The sequence below is a fragment of the Penaeus vannamei genome, chromosome 23, assembly GCF_042767895.1.
Source record: "Penaeus vannamei isolate JL-2024 chromosome 23, ASM4276789v1, whole genome shotgun sequence".
Lineage (NCBI taxonomy): Eukaryota > Metazoa > Arthropoda > Malacostraca > Decapoda > Penaeidae > Penaeus > Penaeus vannamei.
Window position 1 is genome coordinate 37,407,981 of NC_091571.1, and position 5,000 is coordinate 37,412,980.

Consider the following 5,000-nt stretch of genomic DNA (forward strand, 5'->3'; position numbering starts at 1 on the left):
ACACACACACCAACAGCACGCACACACACACACACCAACAGCACACACACACACACACCAACAGCACGCACACACACACACACCAACAGCACACACACACACACACACCAACAGCACACACACACACACACCAACAGCACGCACACGCACGCACACACACACACACACACACACACACACACACACACACACACACACACACACACACACACACACACACACACACACACACACACACACACACTGCTATTTCGAAGGAGTGACCAGTTGATCGGTCTCAAAGAAAGATTTTTTTTTCATTTTTTTTAATGCAATGTTTATGAATGAAATGTAAATTGAGGGACGCATTACTTGGACTCGAAATCGTTAGTCACAAATCCATTGATCTACATATATTAGCCCAGTTAAAGTGTTCAAAGTTTTATAAGAACTTTTCGACCAATATCTTAACTTTGTCCAACAGAAGTCAAAACATTATTTTGCTGCCCGAGTAATCTTTGAAAACCCCAAAATGACGCTCTGCAAGTTGTTACCATGATACTACCACATCCTCTGCTTGGCATACTTGGAGTCCAGAATATCTGCTTGCACAAAATAGACTTTTAGCACTTGAATAAGACCCTTAGGCGATAACGCAAGCCGGAGAACGTACCCACAAAGACGAAAAAGGCCATCTTGATCCTACCTAACACTCGGCTCTCCTGTGGTAATTGATGTATCCTTGAAAACATTCACGACCAACTGAGCAACAGCGAGTAGACGATACATTTTGGCGAAACAAGAATAAAGAGTGAGGACTCTAAGGCTTTAGAAACACCGTGCATAAAATGGGGAAGAGGGAAGAACCAAAAGAAAAGACACGAAGAGTTCAAATCGGTGGCTTTTGGAACAGTAAACAGGGACTGACAGCCTAGGAAACAGGTAGATTAGTTGAAATTACAGGAGTTGGCAGGACAAAGGAATCTCTGGATAGAACGAGGAAATCGAAGTTGAAATGTATATATCGAAATGGGGGCAGAAATAATCAATAAGAGGGATTATTTCTCGCCAATTACAATCCGGAGTGGTAGGTGTAGAACCCAGATAATCAGTATATCAAACAGTAACTGGAAGTAATATGAAGACTGAGATATAATAATGTCATAATCTAACGGTAGAGATGTTCTTTACATTTAGCGTTGATAAAAGATGATTTTTATGTGTAATATATCCATGCGTAGTACTGCCTTTATTTTACACGTTGAATATATGTGATATATAACTAGATCTCCGTAGGGAAAAATCGTACAAAGTCATCTTGTGAACGTGAGGATAATGAGTACAAAGAGACTTAAACGTAGTAATATAACCAGCAATCGAAAGTTATATGCAATAACTACTTTCCTCTTATCCACTAAAGAAATGTAATTTCATCCATGTCCCTACACTGGACAGTTTTCCAAAACACTCCACCATATTTGCTCTTCCATCGAATCATATCTTATTGAAAGTACTTCGGGTAATTATCCACAACACCTCTGTGTTTATATGAACATATAAGTACAAAGAAATAGTTTAGAAGGCAAAAGAAAGAGAATTACATAAGCTTTATATAAACGCCGCCTTCTTAGACACGGGGTCCCTCGCCTTTGCAAAATCGTAAACAATTTAGTTAAGCGGGAAAGCGGAGCGAGTTACAGATGTGAAAACAGCTGTCCAAACATGTAAGAGCTGTAACTTGCCAACACTTTATATTCAGTTCAAACGTATGTTACTCCTATGCATTCCCATATAAGTTTTAGTTCAATTGAGAATACCGCTGCTTAGAATATTGGTTTTAAATGTTCTCGAAGTCGGCCGTCAAACACCTGCTTCTAAATGTTTTGGAAGAAAGTTTTAATGTTTATACACTTACTGTTTAATTGAGCTTAGATTGGATTCATCCTTTTTCGATTTTCTTTTCAGGGGAAGTCATAGAACTGGTAGGAGAAGCATCGACATAATCCAATGAAACTTTATCGAGTAAAATAAACATGTTTTATCCTGTTCCAACTTTAGTAAAATTGTTGCGTTTTCAGATTCGGATTTGAATTCAGACTCATATTTTGGGGAATGAAGATGTTTTAGGACTTCAGGTCGTTTGTGAAAGGGAGTGTTAATGATCATCATCTAAATCCTATGTAAATTTGCTTACATTTGTTGGAAGTAATGCTATTTTTTTTTTCTTCTGCCTCCTCCTCTTCCTTTTTCTCCTCCTCTTCTTCTGCTTCTTCTTCCTTCTTCTCCTCTTCTTCCTTTGTCATCTCCTCTTCCTTCTTCTCCTCTTCTTCCTTTGTCTTCTCCTCTTCTTTCTTTTCCTCTTCTTCTTTTCTTCTTCTTCTTCTTCTTCTTCTTCTTCTTCTTCTTCTTCTTCTACTTCTTCTTCTTCTTCTTCCTCCTCCTCCTCCTCCACCTCCTCGTCCTCCTCGTCCTCGTGCTGCTCCCCCTCCTCCTCCTCCTCCTCCTCTTCCTTCTCCTCCTCCTCCTCCTTTTCCTCTTCCTCTTCCTCTTCCTCTTCCTCCTCCTCTTCCTCCTCCTCCATAAAGTTATTATTACTAATATGTTTCAATTTTGATTGAAAATGTACAATATTTACAATGTTTTTCAATGGGGAACTCCTGCAGATATCCATTTTGGCAGGGATATCCCCACAAATGAGTTACAAATTTACTCTCGGTCACTTAGGCTCACAGAGATGAAAGCTATCAGTGACAGCTAATTTAGTGTTAAGTGAAGATATTAAGACTAGCAGTGTCAGTCATATTTTGATAATGCTGTTATTTTCTTTTTGCACTTTTGTAGGGAAATCATAATAAGAGAAATATTTCTACCTTCAAAAGTAACTTATAAGTGAATTTGTGATTATCAGTTTCTGAAGTCATGATGATAGAAATGTACGGTGTATGGTTATAAATGTGTTTCACTTTTAACTTAATTACACTAGGATGATGTCCTATCACATTATGGTAGATAGTCCTTAGTGCTGGGATAATGTCTCTGTGTCCTATATAGTTGAGCCTCTTTTAAAGTTGCACACACTTAACAGGAATAGCACCTCAGAAGTAGGCTTAATCCCACTTTTTAGCCACATTGCTTAAACATTTGTTTATGCAATATCCTAAAGCATAATAAGCAATAATTTTATGTTTCCTGTACTCTGAATATTTCCACTAAGCAACTAACTTTGCATGCACCCAGACACATTGTTTGGTATGGCAACGGAGGCTCCCATTGTCATTAGGCTAATTCAGAGTTGTGAAATAGAGTATGTAGGGCTGAACTATGAAATGTCAGTACCTGCTGTTGTTCTTGAAGTTGATAATTTCATTGTTTATTTGCCAGTCAAACCAAAGTGTTGGTCTATGGCTAGCCCAGGGCACATATAATTAGTTAGCTCCATTTCCATATAGCCTATTGAGCCTGAAAATGAAATAGACTTTCCCAAGAGTATTCTGACTGGCATTAATGGTAAGGAGCTCTTAGTTATCATGAATAAAAGAAGGGACTTTGGTTTCTGGTAAGCATAACAAAATTGAAGGTAAATCTTTATGATGTGGATACACTAAGTTGGGGCGAAGTGAATATGGTGTTCTTGTAGAGGACAGAAAGTTGCAGTCGTCAGTACAAAAAAATAATTTGCAGACACAAATGGTAATGCCACAAATAAAGTTAAAAGATCATGGAAAGCATCACTCTCAGTCGAAGTCCACTCAGTGATCTCGAGTTTCGGCTCTATCTTGCCATGGATACTGAGGTGAGGACAAGGTTCCCTGGGGGTGTTTGGGAGGCAGAGGCCCCATCACCCCCTCCACCCTCCCCCCTCTTGGGCAGTGACTGGAGAGCACGCCCACTCACGGAAACTTAGATTGTTGAATGGGTTTTGTGACGTGGGAACTTAGTCTCTGGTGAGTGCATAAGAATTCCCAAATTGAGTAAATTATACAAATAATTATTTATATAGTTTTATCTGATATCTCACAGTGCTCTCCCATTGGCTAAATATGATGTCATTAGCTCTGCCTCCTTTCTTGACCCCAACAATTTGTGTGATCTTTTATGGTAACCAAGAAAAAAAAGAAGTAAGAAAGATATTTGATATTTGCAATTAATAAAGGTGATGAGGTAGGTCTTATCCCAGAAGTTGCCAATTAGGATTGTCATCAAGTGGTTCTACCTTTGGAGAGATACCTTGGGCTAGCCTTTGTATATTGAACACCAAATTAATCTTCAGGAGCTTACTGCCATTTTTTAGAAGCAGGGAAGCAGATGTGTTTCTACAAAACATTGGGAGTCTTTTGATGGACTGCAATGATCGTTCACAGCGTTAACTATTTTTTTTTTAAACAAATGGTGTAGATCAAAGCTTTAAGAGTTATGGGGAAGGCTTAAAAGATAAACAGTTTTGTGTATTTTTCTTAATGTATGTGATTTTTTTTTTTTTTTCCTGTTTTATTGAAGTATCAGTAAAAATATTATTTTAGACCCATGGTTCTTAACCTTTTTAGAGTTATAGACCCCGTTAAGAATGATGAAAGTTATGAATGTTCATATAGACACAACTTAATAGGCAATTTCATTGTCTCATACTGCAAACTTTAAAATAAACAGTCTAAATGGTAAGTTTTATATGATACTCACGGTCCCCCTGAAACCCCAAGTGTTAGACAATACCAGTTCACATACAATGTGAAAAAAAAAAGATTTGTAAGACCAAATTAATTTTTTGAAGAATAAATAATTTTCCTTTTTTCCCCTTTTATATTTCTATATCTTTTTTTTAGTATTGTTAATAAAATTATGATGAACATATTTAAAAAAATGTCAATGAAGGTAGCATTAGAGAAAGACTTGTGCAGTATCTTTATTAATGTGGCAGGCTGGAGTCTGTAAACGTCTGTGAATGTCAACATGTCCTTGGTATCATTATTTACAGCCTTAATGGAATAGAATTCAGAACCCATCAATGACATGATAAGATAAGC

General features: G+C 37.5%; 1 protein-coding gene across 5 annotated transcripts in view; it reads left to right on the forward strand.

Moving 5' to 3' along the window:
• Nucleotides 1-1,604: 1,604 nt before the first annotated feature.
• LOC113814158 (E3 ubiquitin-protein ligase rfwd3.L) overlaps nucleotides 1,605-5,000 on the forward strand; it is a 13,938-nt gene continuing 10,542 nt past the window's right edge. Inside the window, exons 1-2 of one of the 5 annotated variants that reach the window (XM_070137346.1) lie at nucleotides 1,651-1,745; nucleotides 1,945-2,001. The gene's annotated coding sequence lies outside the window, so the exon portion shown is untranslated. Of the gene's footprint in view, nucleotides 1,746-1,944; nucleotides 2,002-5,000 lie in introns of all 5 variants that reach the window. The other 4 variants (XM_070137343.1, XM_070137342.1, XM_070137344.1 and 1 more) reach the window with 4 other exon arrangements.